Source organism: Magnolia sinica, chromosome 2, assembly GCF_029962835.1.
Source record: "Magnolia sinica isolate HGM2019 chromosome 2, MsV1, whole genome shotgun sequence".
Taxonomy (NCBI): Eukaryota; Viridiplantae; Streptophyta; class Magnoliopsida; order Magnoliales; family Magnoliaceae; genus Magnolia; species Magnolia sinica.
Genome location: NC_080574.1, coordinates 8,977,585 through 9,003,987, shown reverse-complemented (window position 1 = coordinate 9,003,987; position 26,403 = coordinate 8,977,585). Strand labels below are relative to the sequence as shown.

Below are 26,403 nucleotides of genomic sequence, written 5' to 3'. Positions count from 1 at the left end.
CAGTTGAGGGCTGGCTCGACTCAAAGTTCAGCGAGCATTAGGTTTTGGGTTCCAAGGTGCTCGACTGGTCGTGGCTCGTGCTCGACTAGTCATGGCCCATGCTCGACCGGTCAAGGGTCCGCTCGACCAATTGAGTAGCCTGCTCGACCAGTCGAGGTTACGTAGATTTGTTTCCGGATTTGATGTGGACTGCAGATTTTTGAGTCGGTTTTCGCAGAGGTGCGAAAGGGAAGTTACCTAAACTATAAATAGGTGTCTCTAGAGATTTTCTAGGGTAATGGAAAATAATTCTAAGGTGTAGACAAAGGGTTTTCTTTGTACTTCCAAGGAAGAGGTTAGTATATTACCTTGTAATCTTCATTTTTCTTCATAGTGGAAGTTTGCATCCATGGTTTTTTTATCCTTGTTAGGGTTTTTTCACGTATATCTTGTTTTGTAGTTTGTTTGGAATGCTTTGATTTTATTTTTAGTCTATATTTCCTCTTGTTTATCGTTTGTGGGTGAGACCAGAGATTGGATCTCAGTTCACTACGTTGTTGGCATGCTACGCAACATCACCTTGCCTCGCTCAATTTCTAGTTTGCCTCACTCAATGGCTAGGTTGCCTCACTCAATTTCTTGTTTTCCTAGCTCAATTGCTAGGTTGTCTCGCTGAATTTCTAGGTTGCCTCGCTCAATTTCTACGTCACCTCGCTGAATTTTTAGCTTGCCTCTCTAAATTTCAAGGTTCCCTCGCTTAATTTCTAGGTCGCCTCACTTAATTTCTAAGTTGCCTCGCTCAATTTCACCTTGCCTCGTCGCTCAATTTTCAACTTGCCTCGCTCAATTATCACCTTGCCTCGCTCAACTTCTAGTTTGCCTCACTCAATTCTTAGGTTGCCTCACTGAATTTCTATGTTGCCTTGCTCAATTTGTAGGTTCCCTCGCTCAATTTGTAGGTCACCTCGCTCAATTCCTTGGTTGCATTGCTCAATTCTTAGGTTGCCTTGCTCAATTTCTATGTTCCCTCACTCAATTCCTAGGTTCCCTCACTCAATTCATTGGTTGCCTCGCTCAATTCCTAAGTTGCCTCGCTAAATTCTTACGTTGCCTCGCTCAATTTGTAGGTTGCCTAGCTCAATTCCTAAGTTCCCTCGCTCAATTCCTAGGTTGCCTTGCTCAATTTGTAGGTTGCCTTGCTCAATTCCTTGGCTGCCTCGCTCAATTTCTAGGTTCCCTCGTTTAATTCCTAGGCTGCCTCACTCAATTTCTAGGTTCCCTCGCTCAATTTTTAGGTTGCCTCTCTCAATTCCTAGGTTGCCTCGCTGAATTTCTACGTTGCCTTGCTTAATTCCTAGGTTCCCTCACTCAATTGGTAGGTTCCCTCACTTAATTCCTTAGTTGCCTCGCTCAATTCCTAGGTTGCCTCACTGAATTTCTAGGTTGCCTCACTGAATTTGTACATTGCCTCGCTCAATTTGTAAGTTGCCTCGCTCAATTCCTAGGTTCTCTCGCTCGATTCATTGGTTGCCTCGCTCAATTTCTAGGTTACCTCGCTGAATTTTTTTTTTGCCCCACTGAAATTCAAACTTACCTCGCTCAATTTCATGTTTACCCCACTCAACTTCATGTTTGCCCCCGCTCAATTTTATGTTTGCCCCACTGAAATTCAAGTTTGCGCTGCTTAATTTCACGTTTACCCCACTGAATTTTTAGCTTGCCCCGCTGAATTTCATGTTTGCCCCGCTCAATTTCTAGTTTGCCCCACTCAATTTCCAGTTTGCCCCGCTCAATTTCATGTTTTCCACGCTGAATTTTGTGTTTGGAATTTAATATGCAACTGATTGGGTCCTAACCTTGGATCAATCCTACTTTTTATCTACCCTTCCTAGACCTAACATTTGTTTGATTTTAACCTAATCAAGTCCCGAAATGATGTCATAGTTGCAGTTGCAGTTGCAAGTGATAGATGACATAGGAGAAATAACTATCTTCAATTCTAAAATAGTTATTTCAACCATATAATCAACAATCAATCATTTTCTAGTTTGCCCCTTTGCTTGGTACAGAGTAAAGAGAATCGACTTAAGGTAGTCTAACAAACTATACTTTAGCTCGGATAAGATATGACCCAGCTCTTTACCGAATCTTTTCCTAAATTTTATTATCCATTTTCATTGTTAATATTTTTTTCTCACCAAAATACACAGCCAAAACTTCCTTGATCTTGTCTTTGATTTTTTTCCTTTTTTTTTTGTTGTGAAGAGTAGTTTTATAGATTGATTAAATGCTCAATTAGTGTAAAACTTGCCAACTGAATGAAGCAATCTTTTTATGAAACAGATTTTTGTTGAGTTTGATCTTGTTCCACTAGCAAGTGCTTTCCTCGCAAAGGTTCATGTAGCTCACATGCATGATGGCAAAAAAGTTGTTCTAAAGGTAATTTTTTGGTGTTCTTCCATTTGCATAGGCAACTAGAGCTTCAAACTCCAGATTGGAAATCTCTATGGTAAAAATTTGGAACTTTTCATATTAAAGATTACATTCTTTATGGTATCCTAATGCTTTGTTTTTTTTTTTTGTTTTTTGTTTTGTTTTGTTTTGTTTTTTTTTTTTTGTTTATTTATTTATTTATGTTTGCATCAGGCGTGAAGAAGAAAGTTGATAAAGTAATGTCTGCATTGAAGGAAGGACTCAAATTTCCTATGGTTTCAAAAAGAAAACAAAGGTGTATATCTGAATTGTTGTATTGTTGCCTCTTTGATTTGTTAGAAAGGCACTACAATAGGCATTAGGTGATTCTTTAAAATAAAACTCAATGACACATTTGAGCTTCAAGAATAGTTAAATAGGAGCAATGAAAAATATGAATGTCCAAAAGAAAATACTAGATGGTCCAAACAGTGGACCTAGCCTCTGGATGCTAATATATCTAAAGAGTCACTTTGATCCAAGGATCGGTGTGATATAAACTTCCATTGTCTGAACTGTATGTCTCAAACTCAAGTGTGTTCCTAGCAAGTCTTTAAAGGTGTTTTATTATTGTATTCTTATTCCAGTTCTGATTCAACTGCTCCCATTGATCCAAACATTGTTTTGGTGATTCTTTTTTATTTTAATCTATTGTTATTATTATTATTATTATTATTATTATTATTATTATCATGGGTCATTTGTTTCATGTTTGGGAAAATATAGGGTTAGGTCAGTGAAGGATACTTTGCTACTAGTTTTGAAAGGGACAGGAGTCCTCTCTTGGGTTGTCATGGTTCACTAACTGGATTGGTTAGTATTTACATGCTTAGTTCGTTTGTTATTAATTTTTGTTTTGTTCCCCATTTATTTTCTTTGTTGGTTTTTTTATTTTTCATGGCAATCCATCCACTTTTAGCATTTGTACTGAAAAGTGCATCTAAAGTAGGAGTTGGACGGATGTTGTTTGGCTGAGCTATGATTTGTTTATCATTTAGCTATTTGGGTTTGATATATGCATCCAATCGCATACACATCGCTAAGCCCGTCTTTCTTGAAAATCCTAGTCCAAACGTCGCGGAATTTCACAACGGACTGAAATTTGTCACTAAAATTTGATTTACGATGGATTTTTGTCTATTGTAAATAGGCGACGGACTAAATCCGTCGCAAATTTTGATTTTGTGACGGCATATGATCAGTTGCAAATTCCCGCCCAAAATACCAAATGATGACGCTTTTTAGTTTCTTTTGCGACAGATAATGGTCCGTCGTAAAAGGAATTTTGCCTTAACATTAATTTTTTTCATTTTTTTTTTTAGAATATGGTGGAAAATTAAGTTTTTTTGTAGTCTAATAATTGTTTTTTAATAGAATTGTAGTGGTTTAATTATACATATTTGTATCTAAGATTATTTTTTTAACAATTGATTGAATGCAAAAAGAAAATTTATTTTGTTTTTATATCAAATGAGTGGAATTTTTATTTTTATTTTTTAATTTAAAACTAATATTTAAATGATTTGTAATATCACATGAAAAAGAATATTGAGAAGTTTAAAAAATTTAACAATGTTTGAGAAAAAAATCAGATTTTGAAAAAATAAAAATCGTGATTTAATAAAAATCTATTTTGTGGGAACAAAAAAGAATATTGAATAAAGTTGATAAATTTGAAAAAAAAAAAAAAAGCATTTGATTTTGAGATAAAAATAATATCCTGAAAAAGAAAATTAAAAATATTTTAAAAAATGTGAAAATTTTCACAATGTTGAAAAATGAAAATATTTTAAAAAAGAAAATGAGAGTTTGAAATTTGAAAAATAAAATAAAATTGAGAAGTTCAATAAAAATTGACAAGTTTGAATAAAATGCTTTTAAAAAAATGGAGAAGTGAAAAAGAATTGAAAATTTTAAAATAAAACGATATTAAAAAATCGATACTTTATCAAAAAATAAACATTTTGAAACGAAAAATAAATAAGTTGAAAAATTTTGTGCTTTTGAAAAATAATTGAAAATGTTGAAAATTCGAAATTAAAAGAAAAAGTTATTTATAAAAACACTAAGATTTTGAAAAAATATATATAATTTAAAAAAAAAATTGAAAAGTTGAAAACAACATGATGCTTTTGAAGAAAAAAAATCAGCATTTTGGAATTTTTGGGAAAAAAAATTAAAATTTGTGAAAATTTTAGATATTTTGAAAATAAAAATTTAGAATTTGTATTTTAATTTAATTTTTGAAATATTTTATAATAAAAATGATATTTTGTTAAAAGTTTTCAAAGAAAAATTAAGAGTTAAAAAATATACATTTTGAAAAAAATGTTATTTTTAAATGGAAATTGAAATTTATCTGTGAAATTTTTTTTAAAAATAAATTATTAGGCACATCCACTAATTGAACATTTAATTATTTTTGGACAATCTAACAGTCTAGATTTATATTGAAGAGTAAATAACTTCAAATGTTTAAATCAAATTTCACTCAAATTGTTAATCAATCTTGTATGCCCAATATCTTTCTCATATGTAGCCTGATCGGGGCGAGTAACTAGTAAAATTGAGAGTATTGATCAGTAAAATAGAGTAAATGGACTGGACATGTAAAATGGGCTAAATATTCAGGTCAAAATTGTGACCGAGCTTATTGACCTCGTGAGAGCCTAAGAATTGATGTTTGTAAGTTTTGTGGGCCCCATCATGATGTGTGTCGAACATCAACACCGTGCATTTGATGTGTCCCCTTTAGGTCATGAGATATCTCAAAGATCATCCGTATACGAAACTTAGGTGGGCCATACCATCTAAAACGTAGTGAAGACCTCCTAAAAAATATAAAAGCACTTGGTGGGGCTCACATGAGTTTTGGATGCGGCTGAAACGTGGTCTAACCCCTCATCCAAGTGAGACACACATAATGAGTGGGTTGGATATGTGAATCACATTTATACAGGCCCAATATATGATTATGAATACTTTAAGGAAACCTATCTCCACTCCATTTAGGTGAGTTACTCGTTACCCTTCGTATACTGAGTAAACTCTGTGGGGTCCACCATTATTTATTTATTTTATCTACTCCGTTCATCTATGTTAACATATAATTTGAGGTCTAAAGAACAAAAATGAAGCATATCCAAAGCTCAAGTGGACCACACCATAGGAAATAATGTGATTGAACCTCTACCATTGAAAAATTCTTGGAGGCCATAGAAGTTTTGGATTAAGCTGATGTTTGTGTTTTCTCTTCATTCACATCTTTTTGATATTATGAACAAGTTAGATGACAAATAAACATTACTGTTGGCCCAAGGAAGGTATCAACTGTGGAATTCATTATTCCACACTATTTGGTGGGGCATGGTCCACTTGAGCTTTGGATTTATCAAAAATTTGGGATCAACCCACACCGTTCATCCATTTTTCGAGATCATTTTAAAGAATTATCTAAAAAATGAATCATATCCAAAGATTAAATGGACCACACCACAAATACCAGCAGGGGTGATGATTTTCATCGTTAAAAAATTTGTACGGCCCACCATAACGTTTATTTTCCATCCAATCGGTTCATACAGTCACAAAGACCTGGATGAAGAGGAAAAACAAATTTCATATTGATCCAAAACTTCCATGACCCCAAAAGGGTTTTAATGGTAGACGTTCAATTCCCCACATGCTTTCGATCGTGTGGTCCACTTGATAGTTAGATATGTCTTATTTTTTGTCTGAAGCCTTACGACGAGCTCGCCATATGGATGGACGGTTTGGATATAACACATACCTCATGAAAGGACACACAGAACTTGCTGACGTCACCACCTCTCTCAAGGGCGCAGATTGGCCACTGACAAGTTCAGTAGGGAGACCGCTACTGAAGTGACGTCACCAAGTTCTGTGGGCCCCATCATGATGTATGTTTTGTATCCACACTGTCCATCCATCTGGAGAGATCATTTTAGGGTAAGATCCAAAGAATGAGTCACATCCAAAGCTCAAGTGGAACCCACCAGAGAAAACAGTGAGGAGAGTGACACCACCGTTAAAAACTTCTAAGTTTTGACTGGTTAGGGCGCCGGCCCTCTCTCATACGTGTCTCTCTCTCTCTCTCTCTCTGTCTCTCTCTCCGCGTCTTTCCCTCTCCCTCCATCTCTCCTTCTCTATCTCTCTCTGCGCCTGAGTTTAGAGAAGTCACTGGATCTAAGACTTGTGGGTGAAAGTAATTGCAGTGGCGAATCTGTGTTGTTGTTTCCTGTTAGCAATGGTAGCAGGGATGCCGGATCTGAATGGAAAGGGTGCCTGGTGGTGTGCTCACAAGGGTTCCGATGGAGATGGGCTTCAGCAAAGGTGGCGATGGCTGAAGAAAATGCAGAGAGCGAGATTGTGGGCTGCGAATGGGATCTCAGAGACGGAAATGATGGCGGATCTGAGTGTTGGTCTAGCAGAGTAGTGTCTGTGACAGGGTTTTGCCGGATTTGCAGGTGACGGCTGGTGTGGCTGCGGTGGTGATTTGGCAAGGTGGTGGTGCTTGTGATGAGAATGATGGAGATGAATGGTGTGGATCAAAGGCCCCAAATCGAGTGCTCTAATACCTTGACACACCTAATTCCTTTTTTGAATGTTTACTAATATGGAACATCCACTTCGTTGTCAGGCATTCTGACTCGAAATTGCAGGTTTCTTTCTTTTGCTTTGCATTACTAACTGTTGCTGGAGAGTCTATAAAATTAGTTGAAGCTGATATTAGTTTGTGCTGGCAACTGTTCCGAAGTATATTTTATTTTGTACTCTAGATTGCTGTGTATTTGCCTTTCTTTTGTTAATCTTATGCATATATTGTATCTTCAGGCCACGGGGGTGCTCGAGCTGCAGAGTATGTTAAACAACATTATCTTACGCCACACATGCATGAAAGTGGTGGTATGGATACAGAGAATAGCACTTTACCAAGCATGATTTTTCTCAAGCAAGGTAGGAGTAGCCGCCACGTGGACCAGTCACTCCACCGTCTCTCAAGTTTGAGGTTGAAGCAGCAAGGTGCACCACCTTCTCCAACATGTATTATGGTCCAATCCATGAATTTTCAGGTCACCCTCATGCTGAAGTTGTGTTGATATGTTCCATTGAATTGAACTGCAATAATACTACTTTAATAAGATAGCCCCAGTCAGCTCTGTTCATGATGAGGGACTAGCCCCCAAATTGCAACTACTATCGAGTCCAACATGAAATGCACAAAATTGAAATTTTGATTGTCATTGCAGGTTAAAAAAGGCACTAGCCCACTTCAATCATTTCCTCAGATAATGAATTGAATGAATTATAATTCAATTCAATCAAGCATCCAAAACACTTTTGAGTGAAACCAACCTTTCATATGGTTGGCATTAACGCCTGATCTTGATAAACAAAGTGCATGAGATCAGTGTACAAAACTGCATGGAACAAATATGATAAGATAATGGAAAAAAGAAAAGAACAGAAAGGGCCAAATGATACCAATTCGCTTGCATGTTTACCGGAAATTCAAAGTTGTGATGCATATGTTTTCACAGTCCAGTCACTCAACTGGTGGTCACTAATCACTATGTTTTTGTCATTCCTAAATATAATAAAATCATCTCTGATCTGGTCAATATACTGTTGAACCAAAGAGCAGAAACAAACTTTAGATATCCACAAGGACATCTTGCCTTAAAGATGAAAAGGAAGGCATCAGCAGCTCATATTGGTTGAAATAATTGCACCCAGCCAACGGATGCATTACACGGGTTCCCAACTGAAAATGGGTGAAAACCTGTGCAGCATGCCAACACCTGATTCAGTGCGTGCCCATGAAGTACCAAACCAAATCAGACCTCTAACATGAATATCAAGAGTCTTGGATTACCAAAGCGACCAGAAATTCACCATCACCACCTACACTTCCACTTGCGTTGTAAGCTCTTTCTCTCTCCCTCCCTCCCTCCCTTCCTCTCTCCTTCATTATGGAATTTGTACGGGTGGGACCCATGGTTTTGTGATCCCTTTCTAATTCAGGAACTGTTGAGTTTTATTAAGTCTCGATATCCACTGAAGCTTATTTGGGATTGAATGGTATCTTCTGTGATGCCTTATATTGGTTGATAGTGTTATTGGATTTTGCTCCAGCTTTTTACAACGATTACAGTCAATGAACCTGCGCCCGGGCTCAAGACAATTTTTAGCTTCACTGTTCCTGATCAAAAGTCTGGCAAGGTAAGGGACTTTCTTTGCACTTTTCCTTTCATTTGTAAGTTCTAATTTCAGTGTTGTAAACTTGTAAGGAGTTATTGGTTTTTGTTGTTTTTATGAACCAGAAGAACGCCTCATTTTATTTTATTTTGAAGGTTTAGCTTATGTAAGGTTGTTAATTGTTAATTTGAATAGAAGTCTCCATTCATATATGTGGCTGATATGAACATTCCTAAGAAGTCAGAATTTTTTCCATAAATTGCAGTGTAATGTGGCTAGTGTGGTCCTTTGCAAAATTCTATTTACACTTATTTAGTATGTTTGCTTATTTTTGGGTTACTAGAATGATATGCTTTTATATTTTTGTTATTGCATGGTTAACGTTTTCCCATTTACTATATTGGAAAAAGCAGAGCATATCACATTTTCTCCTCGTGTTCCTTGTCAAATGTGAAATGATTCACAATTTCTTTCTTGGAGGGTTGCAATATCTATCATATTATTTATTGTGCATTTGCCGGTACTTTTTCTTTCAGTTGCTTCAGATGCATTTTTGTTTTTGTTGCTCAGATGACTTTCCCATGTTCATGTCATACTCTCTCAATTCCAAGACTGGTTACCATCTCCAAGTGACATTCTTATAAAATGTCAGTTTTTTTAGCATTCATGCTCAGTATTCCTCAAACTAAGTTGAATGTTTTGATTTGTAATGGTTGCAAACGGACACCTTTATGCTCATAGACTTGTCACACATCATCATGTTTGCATCTAGCTTCATATTGATCTGCTTGTATGTTCCATGCCAAACCAGATCTTGGACTTATACTGCACTTTGCATTCTGACTAATGCATCCATCTTTCTCCCTTGTAGAAGCCCTCTATATGATTTCATATGCATTCCACAATGTTTCTGTCGAAGATATCAACATTACGGAAGTGTGCATGACTGCATGGGTGTGGGTGACATGTTGTTTCAATTCTATTCCATTATATTAGATTTGCTGTTTCTGAAGTAACAGTGATTAAGAAAGTAAAAAAGAAAAGGTGGCCATGGGGCAAGCCTATTGCGAGTGACCCACTAGCCATTTCCTCAGCCACTTCCTCAAACAAGGCTGTCACCATCGTGAATCCACATGCAACAACACAAACAAACAGAATGGTCTCCATTCGAGCATGATGTCCTCACAAGAGCACCACTGAATATCAAGCATAGAGAGCTACTAGCATGCAATAGTTAAGGTATGCATGCCTGAGCTTGTTTTTGCTAATTCCGCATGCCTGTGGATTCATGCATATTCACACGTGGACACAAGTGCAAATATGGATTGCATGAGTGAGATTTACACTTTTGATAAGATTGGAAATAATGCTTAGATCTTCTGCCTTAAAAAATAAGAGAATTTTACTTCTAGATGGGCTAAAATGTAAAAAGTTATTTGACAGTTTTTTTTTTTTATATAAATTCTCTTGCAATTCATTTGTTTTGATATGATGTGGTACAAATGAGGTATGAAATAGCTAATATGTAAAAAATTCGCGTGGATGATGAAACATGTAATGCATGTATGTGAGTAATTAATACTGTCCATCTTTGAATGCAAGTGTGGATGTGTGTTAAAAGGCACATCGGTTGGATCACCCTACTCCATGTCTCACTGAATCTTGACTGTTCACCGGATGTGGAGTTTGTAGAAGTCATCCATTCAGCCGTAAGACATTACGGTGCATGACGGTTCCCAGTAGGTTAAATTGCAAATTATTATTAAGAGTTGGTTGGATATCTTTTATTTTTTATAAATGTTGTTAATAGTTGGATGGATGATGAATGTATTTGCAGATGTAAATAAAAATAAAGAACTTAATATATATATGTGTGTGTGTGTGTGTGTGTGTGTGTGTTATCAATGGAGGATACCTTGTTGAGGGGGACATGAAATTTTGTAGCTTATGGTATGGTGCCCCAATATTGGTTGTATGTTACTAGTATGTAGTAGATAATACTAGGTTCATCTTGGTGTGAAGACTCCTTTGAATGAATTAGATATAATAGTAACTTCATCCTATCAGGTTTCATTATCTACTCCAAATATACATATAGTCATCTCACCATATATAATGATTATTTAACTTTTTCTATTTCTATGCAATTACATAGGTGATCCATCAATTCTTGCATGCATAGTGAACAAACATGGATTCTTGCAAGTACATTAAAAAAAAAAAGAAAAAAAAAAGAGGGAAGAAAGCAAAACAAAGAAACAAATATGGATTCTTGCAAGTAAAAAAAAAAAAGCCAATGCCGCTTCTTTGGGGCAAGCATGAGTTGTTATGTTTTTATTGGTGGATTAGGTACAAGGAGTTCAGATTTTAAAAAGAAAAAAAGAAATACTAATCGCTGCATCTCATATTTGTGCAAACTTACAATGAATGGGTATATTCACACCCAAACAATCACCTAGACAGTTTCTCATGCAATTCTCATTCTAGTAGGCACAAAAGAAAATACTAATCACTGAATTTCATAGGGGAACTCTTCTTCTTTCTTATAATAATTATTAAAGGAATTCTGTTTTGAAAATGTAATTCCTGCTTTCATCATCATCATCTAAGCCTTAACCCAACACTCTTAGATTAGGCATGAATTGAAAATGACAAATCCAACAATCTTAGATTAGGCATGAATTGAAAAAATTCGTTGTTGATCTTTGCCAAAGGCTGATTCCACTTAAAAATGAGTTCGTCTCATTTCATTTAATAAAGATTGCTGGCTATTGAAATTATAGAAACACATGATTTCTGATACACAATTATGGTTAATCAAAATGAGATGAACTCATTTGTAAGTGACACCCAAACAGGCCTTAAGATTTAGAACCAAGAGAACAAACAGTATGCCGATGAACTGGCACATTTCTTTCCCTTTCCCTTGCAGACACAAGATTCAAACGGAGACAAGCTGGTTTTATGGAAAAAAAAAAAAAAACAAGCCCATTCAATCCACTATGCACATGGTGGCAGCAGATTTTTCGAATTCATCATATTAATGCTTTGAAAAGAGAGAGCAAATTAGACTTGATTCCATCTTCTTCCCACTCAAAACCATCCCACCATTCTTTCTCACCTATGATCTCCTTTAGAGGATTAATGGCTCTTTGGAGACTGTGGGAGCTTCTTTAGCTTTGGGCATTTTACCACCAGTAAGTTCTTCAAGGAAGGGAAAGCCAATGCATGATTACAAATGCTTGTTAATTCTGGTAGGTCAATTAGACTCAAGACTTTTGAACAATCTTAGGCATGCCTCCCTAACCAAAAAAAAAAGAAAAAAGGCATGCCTCCCTAACTGGAATCCTGATATCACTTGTACCTATTACTTCTAGTCTTCTGCTGTCCTATATCACAATTTCTTCGAGATTTTGAAGCTGTAGAATCCATGTAACACTCTTTAGTTTGTGGCAAGAATAACATTTCTTTTACTATAGCTTGGTTTTGAGTTGAGGACAAAATGCCATGACTGCATTAGGTCCGTCCTTTCTTATGACCTTCATTTCACCAACCCATCAATTGCCAAACCTAGCATACAATGAAGCTTAGTAGTAGTTTGCAAGCATGAGAATTCTTCGGTTATTGTGGTTTTATTATTTAAGTTACCTCATGAATGTCATAGGCTTGTAGCCGAAGCATGTGAGAGCTCAGAAACAAGATTTAATGCATATACAACCTAAAAAAAAAATTTGATGCATGTTGTTTGGGAAGTGAGATTGTTTCCAAAACAACAAGATCAGAAATCTACTGTAGCAAATTCCCTTCTAAGTTCTTGGTGGGCAAGGGACTTCAATTAGGTTCCTATCATGTAGGATGAGATTCTTGTCCGTCATAGAGCTATGTATTCTCGAAGTGCTACATTCTATGCACTATTTGGGTTTTCTAGTTTGTAAATCTTTTGCCGGATCTGTTCACATTCTTCTAATCGCCTGGGAGGTGCATTTGGTCTCTCAAAATGTTTATATCGATTTGACCATGGTAGATTCCTTCTTCTGCATTTTAGTCACTAAATCTTAGTACTAATGTGTGTACAATTGCCATTGATGGCTGCAGGTATCAGGATATTGCATCTAGGCTCATAGATCTCTCCATTATCACTTGCATGCAACTTGCAGATAAGCTCTGGAATTAGAACTAATAGACTATATTTGCATTTTGCAACTTTCAGGTATCGAATCTGTTTATTTGTGGGAGGGTAAGGTCAGAATACCATGCATACTGAGTTATATCATTAACTGATACTTTATGACCAATTCAACCATCAGATTAATGCGAATGAGCCTCAATGACATATCATTTGTGCATCAGAATAGATTAATCGCACATATGGTATGCTGTAAAGCTCGTTAATCTGGCTATCAAGTTTGTTTTTCCTTCTTTTTTTATGTTTCAACTTCTCTTTTATATAGATTTTTTATTTTAAAAAGCTCTGATTTTTCATTGTCTTTATATGAAGGATGAGTTGTTGTGGGGAGCTGCTTAGCTGCACAAAGCCACCAAAAACCCAGCTTATCTGAACTACATTCAAGCGAATGGTCAGACACTTGGTTGGGATAACAAACTTGTTGGGGCAAGAATCTTAATTTCCAAGATCTGATTTTTACTTTTTCTTTGTAATTTCTATCCTTTTTTTTTTTTTTCTATATATATATATATATATATGTATGTATGTATGTATGTATCTTTCATACAAAACTTCACTCTTTAACTTCTTAGTAGCTACTAGCTACCATTCAAAAAAAAAAAAAAAAAAACCTTAGAATCTGACTTCATAGTACACTAAAAGTGGTTGCACTGATCTGAATTTATTTTGCTTGTACAGTTGTATGTGCCAAGATGAAGATCAAAATGTGAATATACAACTCATTTCTAAGGTTTCAATGGTTGATATTTTTATAAACATTTGCTGCACGGACAGTTATGTCAAATTGTGCTTTGAAAATCTGGTTGATTCAAGTTTGGGTCACTGAGTTTTGCTTGATTGATTTATGCATCAATGCTACTAAGAAGTCACTATCTGCGTCTAGTGCTGCAGACTCAAGAGGTAACAGTGAAGCTGGAAGAGAAGCTAGAGGATTTGCATTTCTCAGACAAAACACGTCATCATTCCAAACCATCTTCATGTCCCTGAAGCTGAGAGAAGTGGATTGAGTTTCGGAAGCTTTGATGCTAGTTTTGGGCTTAATGCAATCTTCACAAATGGCCCAGATACTGGCAAGAGCTCTACACCTTTGTCCGAGTCATCTTAGGTGATCAAAGAGTCAGCTAAGGAGCCTTCTTCAAGGTCTGAAACCTTTTCCCGCCTGTTATCACTTTTCCTATCATGTGTAGAAGAGTAGTTTTGAGCTCTTTTGGCTCATCGTATTAGAAGGGATGTTTGTTCATCTTACATGGACAGTTGCAAATGCATCCCTTATTTGCATATTTCAGTGATAAATGATCTTTAACTTCTGTTGACTTTCGAGAAGTGGTATTCTGAAAGACAAAACGTCCTGAGAATTGTAGGTTGATCATGGGTTTTGAAAGACCTGCTCAATGTCAATGTAGATGTATCTGTATAATATAGGTCTTGCTGCAATTCCAATGCAAAGTATGACTATTTTCCTCTGTTTCCCAAGTACAACAGTCAAAACTCACATTCATTTAATCTTGCTTGTTCAGGTTGCCGCCAACCATTCCACATAAAAGGTCAAAGGACAAACTCCTTCGAGGGTAGTAAGGTCCATCATTGTCATGACAGATAACTTTTTTGCTGGTAATGTGCTTTTCTGAATGGATTAAAATAAATGATTGTATTTGATTGAATGAATGAATGATTATGCACAGGTTTATGAATGAATTAAATTGAATGATTTAGCCTCAGTAGTTGAGAACTGAGGTTAAAAATTGAATTTAGCCTCAGTTGTTGAGAACTGAGGTTAAAAATATTTAGTATTCTTATTAAACAATTGTTTGAATTATTTTTTGAATGACTATTAGGTGTAATGTTCAAAATAAATAAATAAATAAATAATTTGATGATGTTTTTTTTATTCACTGATATTTTAGCGACGAACCAAATCCGTCACTAAGTTCTGAACAAGAACGGTTGGATGTCACTCCGAATATTAGCGACGGACCTTATCCGTCGCAAATATTATTAATGACGAATAATATGGGTGGTTTTTTCCGAATTTCAGCGACAGATTTTTTTTTTTTTTTTTGGTGATGGATCTTATCTGTTGGTAATATGCGACAGACCTTATCCATCGCAGATTAAACAACGGTTTTTATTCGTCAGAAAAAAACAACCCAGTAAACAGCGACAGACGAAATCCGTCATTTATTTGGTTTTACGACGGATTTGGTCCATCGCAAATCCGCAATTTTGGCGTAGTGATGTCTTTCAGATCTTGTGGTCTCATGTGAGAAATGTACGAGAATGTTCCCTTATAATGAATAAAGAGGAAGAGGTTAGAGGGACTCCTTACAGTTGTGGTGGTTAGTCCTATTGCATCTGAGTGTGCATGTAACGCCCTAAAAATTGAGGGTCGAGCAGAAACTCAACTCCTGAGTTCCAACGTATCACTTATGCAACATAGATAATGATGATTAAATGTTGTCCATATTTGTACATTAAACATAAGTGAGATTATACCAAATCAACATATCATACTACAGAGGCGATTAAATTAAGCAAGCGTAAGACTGTGATCGATATATAAAGTATGTAAGTGGATATAAACCCCAGAGTATGATCATATCATCAAGTTAAATAATTGCATGTATAGTTCTAAAATATATAAAATGATAAAGTGTAATGTCATCTAATCTATATCCCTATAGCCCCAATGATGCAACTCTAGGTCTACATAGACCCGCCAGAGAGTTGTAGGTAGAAAAAATTTTCCTCGTCGTCATAAAAGGCCGGCTCCAACTCGTAAGCCTCGTCATTATCTGAAACTATAATAGAGTTTGGTTGGTGTTTTAAAACACCGTCCCAGAGTGAGAGTGATCAACTCAGTGGAGCTATAAGGCAAAGGTTAACATGTTATCAATTCAATCAAGTAGTAATGATAAAACAGTACAACAAAAATTCCCAAGTACTCTGGTTAATACGAGGATGATATGTATCAATGATGCATGCCCTCATTTGCACTCCCTCTGCGACATCATTCACGGTCGCGCATGCTAAACTCCCACTGTGCTTAACACCCACGCCAAAGGCACATGCAATGCGGTGCATGTTCGTGTTAGCCAAGTTCTTAATTAGACCTATTCATACAGCAGATTCGGGAAGCTAAGGTACCTCCCTTTATATCATTTACCCAAATAATGATCCATCTAGGGTCGTCAATCCTAGTTAATCACATGCGATAGGCAAGTTCGCGAGTTTACACTATAGGTTGCTATAGGATGCTCGTCACCTTAGTGTAGGCTTAATTCACACTCGAGGTTACTAAGAGGGGCTCGTCACCTGATCGTAGGCTTATTTTATACTCGAAGTCACTACGGGAAAGGCTTGTCACCTTAGCGTACGCCGACAGTTCGAATACAGTGTCCCATACCACCGTATTTGGTTCACGAGTTTGGTTTGCTCACTGGACACTATGGGGAGGCTCGTCACCCCAGCGTAGGCTGACAGCTCGACCACAGTGTCCCATACCACCATGTCTGGCTCATGAGTCTTAGTGGATTATGGTACCAAGGTTAAACGGGCTTTACATTGGTAAGTAGTATCTTAGATTCAAACAGTAGCGTCCATACATGGTGAACATACATTAGATCAATCAGGTTACTTAACAAGCTCGACTGGTACGAGCGTACGTTAAATTAATCGATATGGAGCGCATACGCACTCCTCGTGGCCTAACCACTGTCGATAATCACCGTACAACTCGGATTTATCGAACGTATCCGTTGTGGCGAAACCAGTTTGGCCACTAATCGTAAACCGTTGCCGATTGCCTGGACTACGTATCAGTCCCAATCATACTCAAACACAATAGGCATTCATATGTGATAGTCTAAGCAGCATGTGAAAACCAATTTAAATATAAATCTCATTTGAGCATTGCAACAAACACAGTGCACATGTTGTCATACATAGTCATTTCATCCATAAAGCACGTAGTTGCGATATAGGTTAAATGAAGGGAACTGTAACTATAGATAAGGTAATTGAGAACCTATCTTAACACCCTCATTCAATACATTTCAACAAGCATTTTCTCATTCAGGCATTTTATCAAACACTTGAACTACACATAACACATACATGTAATAAATTTATTATAACGTATATTATAGCAAATCCTTCTACAAGGGAATTGCCACACATAACAATCATGTATTCTCAATCAACAATCATGGCAAGCACAAATCACGAATCCATATTCATTCAAACATTTTAACATGGAATGCATTAATTTCAACATAGTTAATATATATATGTAATACGCGGAAAACATCGCATCTAAGCATATGTGATAGCAATTAAGTCAGTCATAAATCATTACTGACATTAAAAGCCTTGAAAACCATAACCTAAACGTTTATAGTTCGAACCTTTCGTCGGTAAACTCGTATCGAACTCAGTTCGAACACTACACCTTTGTCTACGGCACAACGGTAACCTATAGCATGAATTAGGTTAGCTATTTCACCATTTTACCTATCTGGATACCTAAAACAGATTAGGGTTAAGATTCCTTACCTAAAAGTGGAGTTGAAATCGTCGGTATGCAACACGGAAGAGGTGATTCAGCACGTGAAGTGACGGGAATTAATCCCAGCAACTATCTCTCACACTCTCTCTCTTCTCATCACTCTTTCCTTCTCTTTTCTCTCTTCTCTCTCCTAGGGTTAGGAAATTCGTATGAAATGAGAGGGGGGTGGGTTAAGGCCCTTATATAGGCCTAGAACTGATGTCAATGGCCCCATGGCCATGGTATACTTAGGTTATAGCCAAAAGTTGTCTGTTTCAGGTCAACGGAGCTCATCTAAAGGTCCATTTCCTTTATATGGTCCAGAGATAGTTCCCTGGCAATAGATCTATGCCAAGTTAAAGTTTTGGTCCGATCGGATTTGTAGATCGACCGCAGAGGACCAGTTTCGGTTCAACGGCCATCGTCACTCGATCAGGGCCACAAGTACACTGACATGTGTAGGAAATTTTTCCTGATCCAAGGGTGTAGTTGGGTCAGAATCTGACGGCCTAAAACCTTAAACTTGGCCTGCAAGCGAACGACCCAATTCACTTAAGTTTGAGTCTATTTCCTGAAGATATTCACATTTCTCACACACTTCGCTCTGGGCTCAAGTTGTGCGTTTCTGGATACTATTTGGACTTGATTTCTAAGATAGTTGTCAAGCCTAGTAAGGCGGTCATAAGCGTATAGTTTCGTGGTAATCGGACTTTCGACGCGCGGTCCAGGTCCAATACAGAGTTTTAAGATGCACCCAAGAGCAACTGGGTTTTGAGATTGATCTTAGGTTTCTAGGTAATGTTGGATTAATGATTCTAATGGTTTTGGGTCTTGCAGTTCGTATAGAAAGTGATTCGAGCTAATTCGCCGATCAATTCAGTTTAGTACTTAATTAATTTTCATCTAATTTTTAAAGAATTTGATCCTTAATGATTTCTGCTTAAAGTGGTACTCGAGTCTTTGTATGAATTTTTCCGAGACGTTACAGTGCATGCAAAAAGCCTCGCTCGGTCATGTCACTTTCTTACCATCTTTTTGTGCATTTGTTCAGTTGAATACAAGTGAATATCTTGTATCAATGCAAATAGAGTTTCTTTGGTTTTCTTGCTCCAGATACACTTTGAATTAAAGTGAATATCTTGTATCAACTAGAGATGTGTGGCTACTTTTAATGGTTGATTAAAATAATTTTTTTTATTGGTGTTATGTTCTTGTTCATTTTGCAGCTCTTATCTCATAAGATGTGAGAACATTTTGTCATCATCGGATGTAAATGTATACAAAATGTTTTATTCCAGAGTGTCAGTTCAACAAAAATATCTATTTCTTTGTTCCTTGACAGGATAGATGAATCTAGCATAGATTTTGACTTCCTAAAACTTGGTGATGCCCTGTTTTGAATGGTAGCTGACACTGGATTTTGTTTTCTGAAAACTCTGTGAATCCTAATTTTTATTATTTCTTATTTTCTAAATGTAAACCTCTATTAGAGTCATCCCAAAATGGATATCTTGCAGCGATTTCAGAATTAAGTTATTCCTATGCGTTATTGTTCAAGCATTTCATTCCAACATCTATATATGTATGTATGTGCAATCAACTTACCATCTGAACATGTGGTCCATGTAATGTTGCAGGTGGTGCATCAATTTCTCTCACATACATTGTTGCTGAATGGATCATTCCTGGGTAACTTGATTTACACACCCTGTGATTTTACCGGCCCATATAAATTAATCAGAACTATCAAAGAAATTATTCTTATTGTTAGGCAATCATCTTAAAGGATTACAAGCATGCATAAGTGCTCAATTAGTTGCTGTAGCAAAGGAGCATGCTGTCTATGGCGAAATCACAGAATTAAAAGTGTCTTTTTTCATAATGATTCTGAGAGTATGGCTAGATCATTTGCATAAGATTATGAAAGTTTAAGTTATTCTTTCCTTATTTGAAAAGTTAGCACTTTCTTTCTTCCAAATGGGTGTTCAATATGAGTTGGTGTATACGCTTCAACCTAATGTATGATAATTTTTCAGTCCAGAGGAATTGCAAGAGAGACAGGTCAGTTTGGTTTTACCAAATTAGTCATTTTTATCTTTGCCTTAGGAGTGCTTTATAAGGTATGGATTTATACTTATGTTTCGTTCTTTGTAGGCAAAGGCAATGTAGGATCCAGAAATTCAGAACATTCTATCTGACCCCATCTTGTGTGCAATATCAAGCTACAAGTTTTTGCCCACAAAAGATAACTTGAGGAGAAGGGAAATCAACAGAGAAGTGCAAGGTATTATGAGAAGAGGGAAATGGATATGAAAATGGGAGAAGCTTATATTGCTAATGGAATCTAATTTTAAAGAATCCCAAGATCAAGGGAACTCCAAGAGCATGACTATTGAAGATGTGATAGATGAGTGTAGACCACTTGGTAGGTCACGGGACCATGTCACATTTTCTTTCTTTTTTATTTTTTATTTTTATTTTTTTTTTATTTATGAGAAAGATTTGCTCTATGGCTACAGATTTAACCCGTAGCCTTTGATACACCAAATTAGGGCCCCAATTCTTTCCTGCCAACCAAGTAAATGCAGACTCTATGGCACTCTATAGTTACGGATTATAACCGTAGCCGATCTAGCAGCCGACCCCGAAGTGGGACAAGACATTAAATCGACCCCGAGTCACTGTCCCACTGACCTGGTCGACCTTGATTCAATGCCTTGTCCCACTATTGGGGTCAGTTGCCAGATCGGCTACGGTACCTATGGCTACGGTTAAAATCCGTAGTTATAGAGGGCCCCCTAAATCCGTAGCCATAGACCGTTATGTAAAAGGTAGGGGTATTTTCATCCTCAAATTCGGTGTCCGCACGTACTAGTCTAAGTTGGTAACTTAAGTTTGTATTCCTTCATAAAAACCGCTGGATAAAAGGTATTGTCTACAGTGGTAAATTTCTCATTTAAAAACAGGAGCGGATTAGCTATTACTCGGGTAATAGCGGTGGGTGTTACCCTGACCGTGTGGACCCTACCTTGATGTATTTTCTATATATCCAAGCCATCCATTGGTTTTTTAATCTCATTTTAGAACGCTATCCCAAAATTTAAGGAGATAAATCTCAGGTGGACCATACCATTAGAAACAGTGATAAATGACTATAAAAAAATTTGTGGGCTAAAAAAGTTTTGGATCAAGCTGATCTTTGTATTTTCCCTTTATTCAGATATTATTGATATTTTCAACATGTTGGATTGCAAATAAACTTTTTTTTAAAAAAAACCTCCTAATGGGCTCTTTCGAATTTTTAATGGTAAGGTACTCAATCACTACTATTTCCTGTGATGTGGTCCACCTTAGATTTGTATCTACATGATTTTTTGGACCCCATCCTAAATGGGCTAGATAAGCAGATGGACAGCATGGATATACAAAACATCATCAAGGTGGGCTACACGGTAAGGGAAACACTCGCAAAGCTGTTACCCGGGTAATAGCTAATCCGCTCCTGTTTAAATCGGCGCCCGCATGCGTCCTCATATTCGTTTTCTCCAGTCTTTTGCCGGTTGTCAAAGCTACGTGTCTCCATTAAATGTGAAACATTGTCAAAATTTGTTGAGGAAAAGGTTACGAAAAAAATCTCATAAAGAGAAAATGAGCAAGTACGCTTCCAGGTGCCAATGCTGTGGTCTAAGATTCTTTCTTTCCGAACCATCCATGTCAAACTTGAACATTGAATATGGTCATGGTTGAAAAATCTTTTCAAGAGAAATCAACCAAACTTACCTATCCAAGTGACGAAGGGGGGGGGGGGGGACGTGAGGTCGAGCAGAGCACTGTCTTCCTCAAGAGGATAACTATTCCGAATTCACGGAACTTCTCCAGACTCTTCATAGAGATTTGTCAAATTTATGAGAAAAGAAAGCAAGAAAATAGAAATAAATTCGAAATTGATTGATGAATGAAGAAAAAAGAAAAAAAAGGTCATAACCTTTTAAATAGGGATACCAAACAATGGAAGATAAATTAGAATCAAACTACGACTAAAACTCTTAGAATTCGTGACTTACTATAAATAGTAAACTTACTATTTATAGACGGTCGTGATGTCTACTAGTGCAAGGTTTTCGGTAAAAAATAGTAAGTGTCCTATTTGGCTTCACCAAGTTGTTCTCCTAATTTTTCTAAGCTCTTTTCGCGTTGGGTGCAACTCCTTATAATCAAACCAAAACTTACTATTTATAGTAAAAATAGAATTAAAATAGGGAAACGACAGTTGATCTGGGGGTATTTCGCAAATCCAGCTTGCACAACCCGGTGTAGCAGGGTTTGGGTGCCTAAAGTAGCTCGTTCTACCCCAAAATCGTATAGTTTACGTCCGATAACTCATTCCGGATTGTGAGATACGCTTGATTTAAGGTCCAACGGTCTGGATCACTTCTGTCGTCGACCGGGCCTTTTTTTTAATCCATCTTAACCATGTAATTGTTCGCGACCCTCTCTACATCAGTCTCCTCCACTTCAAAAAAACTCGTCCTCGAGTGCTTGTCTTGATCTGGTTCATGATACTCAATCAGGTTCGTGACATTGAAAGTCCGTGAGATTGTCATATTATCTGGAAGATCAACAACATAAGCGTTGTCATTGATCTTTCATATGATTGGTACCGGTCCAATCTTCTTATTTTTTAACTTGTTATACGCTCCGGTCGGAAATCTTTCTTTACGCAAATGGACCATTACTTGGTTGCCCACCTTAAATACTTTTTGTTGTCGATGCTTATCCACTTGCCCATTGTACTTTTCGTTCGAGGCATGTAACTTGGTTTGTACCTCCGCATGAATGCCCATGATCCTGTTTGCTATATGTTCTGCTGCAATGCTCATTCATGGGAGCTTGGGCAGAGGGACCAAGTCAAGTGTGTGGCGAGGTACTCGTCCGTAAATAACCTGGAACGGAGATTTCCTTGTTGAGCGGTTCATTATGTTGTTGAATGTAAATTTCGCTTGAGACAAGGCTAAATCCCATTGCTTTTTTCTCCTGAAATACATCGAAGGAAGTTTCCCAACGTGCAATTCACAACCTCAGTATACCCGTCAGTCTGTGGGTGGTAGGCGCTGCTATCGAAAGCAATATTATAAAAAATGAAAAAACTTACAAATCTGAACAACCTCAAAAACTTCATTGAAAACCCTACCAATGCTATTGAGCCCTTAGAAACGTCTTAGAGAACCCTAACCTTCTCCTAATATCAATTATACATAGTATTTATACTACCACAACTGAAATAGTAAACAAATCGCACATTTACACAGAACCGCACGTGACTTCGATATATGAGACCTTTGATGGCATCAACACTCATCAAAAACTAGTTAATGATGCCGAAGATCTTTCAATGCCATCGAGTAGCTACCTCTAAAATTGCCTAGCAGCCAATTAGAATTTTTCAGAATTTTTTCAATGGGACTGAGCATCTGTCAATAGTATGGACATTTGCTCAATAGGATGGAGTGATCTGTCAATGACATCAAAGAACCCGGTTGCATACAAATTTTAGACATTTAGACATTAATAAGGTCTTTTTTCTCAAAAAGGTGAGAGCAGATGACCCGAATGTTTTTTATTTGAGAACTTCTGTACATCCATTAGGCCAGCCTTCAACAAAAAGATTCAACCCTCCTTACATTATATGCAGCCATTAAAATTTGGTGGGCCCTTGCTGATTCAACAGCCCCAGTCGACTGTAACCAAATCTGAAGAAACCTTTACCCCACTGCAACAACGTTCAAAGTATAAGCTGCGTCGTTTAGACGACACATGCAGTTACATCTTTAATAACGAAGTTCCTGAGCATCCAAAGATTAAATGGAATATCACAACAGCTGCACCTTGCAGAAGCTGAACCTCAACCAAAATCAAAATCAAAGAGTATATTCCCTTTCTTGATTTACCCAAGTCTCTCAAGAAGATGCTTCCACAGGCAACGAGGCGGGACTTCTGGCTCACAGAAAATCGAAACAGATCCCTTAATTTTGAGGAGCCATTTTGATTTCCACCGGTTAGGAGTTCCAATTACTTTCAATGCTACTTATTCGACGAAGGAGAGTTTCTTGCCCTCAGCTGTGGTAGTAGCTGTTTCCCTAATCCACAAGGTAACTTTTTGGATGACCTCCTCTGCCATGACAAATCTACTTTTAAAGACTTCCATTTCTATTCAACCAAAGCTCCCAGAGAATTATACATGGGACAATCCCCTTCAAACAACTGAATTGGGAAGAGTTACAGGCAGTGCTGCACCGTTGGAGGAGCCTTTGGTGGAATAAAATACATGTACACATGAAATCAAGCCAGGTCAAGCTAGGCCAAACATGTTGAGGCTATAATGAATCCAGCCCAAGGATGGCCCAAATCTTGAATTGGCAATACATGACAAACCCAAGCCCAGCCAATGGGCTAAGCAAATAGGTCAAAGCCCAGTCTAAGCAATGTCAGGGTCGTGGAGCTGGAAGAGCTATCCAGCCCATTGCCACCCATAAATCCAAACCATTGGTCCATTGAGTTCGACTTGGACCATGCCCCAAAAGTTTCTAAGATTAGGAGATTCCCTGCAGCCAATATTTAAAATCTTCATTGGAGTCATGTGCAAGAATTTGAGTCAATTTAAAAGTTAATTATTATTTTTAGTGAATTTAGAAAAAAAAAAAATTACAATTTTGAAAAAATTACGATTTTAGAGTTAAAAGGTTTCTATCAATCATCATTGTTACTTTGTAAACGGACTTTATTTATACTTCCATTAATAGTATCAATTTTGTTTGTTTTTAGAGATTTCTAGAGATGAAGATGGTGATTTCCTCTATCTTATTTAAGCACTCGGTACATTTATCCAGTGGGAATCAACTTATGAATAGATTGGACGGCATTTAAACATCACGTGGGCCTTAGGAAGGTTTCAATGGTGGGCTTTTCCATTCCTACTGTTTCCTATGGTGTGCCTCACTTATTTTTGGATTTGCCTTGAGTAGGAAAAACTGATAAACTGATGGATGGAGTGGATGCCGTTCAAAAATTGCAGTGGGCCCCATAGAGCTTAGGATTACAGTTGCCAGGCCCAGGCCTACATTTTAGCAATTTTGAACTGATCCGGCCAGCCCTGTTCAAAACTTTGATTTAGCTAGGCCCAGGTCCAGCTATTGCCATCGGTAGTTATAGGGGCTCCTTGTAAGCTGTAACCCGGGGTTACAGGGAATTTGTGTCAATGGTAAAGGAGATAAAAGGATCTGGGATCCGATGTGGTTGGGTCATGAGGACTGACATGTGGGCCCAATGTTCCATATTCCGAACCATTGTACTGTTCCATCCATCCATGCCCAAGATAATCCTAATCATTCAATTAGTTAGCACATGTGAGCCAAGAATTCAATGGTCACAGACGGGTGAAATTGTAAGGACTGGTTGATGTAGGATGTGGTCTCGATGCATTCCTAGTATGGTTGGATCAAAAGAAAGTGAACAGTAAATTGGCCATAACTTGTGATCTGGGTATTGTTATGGAGTGCACAACCCAATAATCTTTACTGCAACAGGCTAACTGGGGTGAACCGACCCACTTTATGGGTCGCTGATGTAGAGCAGGTCGCGGACAATGTGCGCTTTCAACTCAAAAATGAAAACTTAAGAAAAAATTACTATTTTTAGTAATTCCATTTTTTGTAATATTTTCTTTTTTTAGAGTTTTATATTTTTCCTCACTTGTAAAAGTTTGTTTAGAATTTTTATTTTTAGAAATTAGGCTTTAGAAGAATTTACTAGATTATTAGAGTTAAAATTTTGATATTTTTTATAATTAAGAATTTTGGTTTAGTTTTTTATTTATTAATAGTGTAACATGGACACATACACATTTGACAATTATCGAGCAAGCTATTTTTGAATTTGTTATAATTATTTCTATTTTTTTTCCTCGTGTATTCAAAGAATCTATATAAGAGTCCAAAGAAGCTCCATGGATTCAAAGTAGTTATCCCCGAGGAAGATGATGATCGACCTCATCACGTGCATCCATTCGTCACTAGTTGAAGAGATTCATGGGGAGAAATATGCAGTAACTAGGCCTGATTTTAATAACTTCAAATCAATCAAACGTATTTGTCATCTATTCATCTCTCCTTTCAGTCTTCTCTTTAAAATTAAAAGTTAATATCATCTCTCCATGTGACTTGGGTGGTCTGGATTGGCTGGCAATAGCTTGGTGGGCCTTGTCCAGATTTCAAAAGTTCCTAATCAGTCAAATTTATTTTTCTCTCAAAGCGTTGTCTTTTGAAATTAAGAGCTTCAATGGATAAGAAGGATCTAGTACATGATAAGACTAATATTTTATATTATTATTTTAAGAGAAGACGTCCTCATTCACCCCCATGTCATGGATGGTTTGGATAGGTTGCCAATGGTGGAACGTGTCCTGACTATAACAGCTTCAAATATCTCTCGTCTCCTCGTTGAAATTAAGAGCTTTGATGGCTCTAATATGATTAGACTGAAAGGATATAAAAAGCAAAAATTTGAGGAAGAAATTTTTTAGTACTTTTCAAGAGAAAAAACAAGAAGTGGTGAATAGAGAATTATGGGACCCATGCAATATGTGCGTGACAACCAGACCATTGTTATCATTTGAAGCAAAAATCTATTGGATCCAACCATAAGGTGGACCAATCCATAAAATATCATATATAGACCACTCAAAAACATCCATTCACGTGCGGCCCATCTAATGATTTGATGGGCCAGATTTTTGGTTCGTGTGACCACCATCCTCAGTTAAATATGTAAGTTGGACGGATTGGATATTATACACATACCATGTGGGTCCAACGATTCCCAATTTCGCAACTTTTAAAGAAAAACTAAATTAGATATTTTGGTAATTTCCTTCTTCAAAACGTCACCCTCAGAAATCTTGATTGGTGTAGACATTAGTTAGTAAAATGGAAATTCCATGGAATTTCAC

The 26,403-nt window shown here is 37.1% G+C and overlaps 1 long non-coding RNA gene across 6 annotated transcripts; it reads left to right on the top strand.

The window, feature by feature from the left end:
• The first annotated feature begins 6,680 nt into the window (after nt 1-6,680).
• On the top strand, nt 6,681-14,339 carry LOC131233981 (uncharacterized). Of its 6 annotated transcripts, none has more exons than XR_009165456.1 (6): nt 6,681-6,938; nt 7,306-8,395; nt 8,608-8,694; nt 12,766-12,912; nt 13,169-13,247; nt 13,748-14,339. It is a non-coding gene; the product is annotated as an uncharacterized LOC131233981 (long non-coding RNA). The 6 variants fall into 6 exon arrangements; XR_009165445.1 differs by having other exon boundaries at nt 6,681-7,012; XR_009165449.1 differs by having other exon boundaries at nt 6,681-7,037.
• Nucleotides 14,340-26,403: the final 12,064 nt, after the last annotated feature.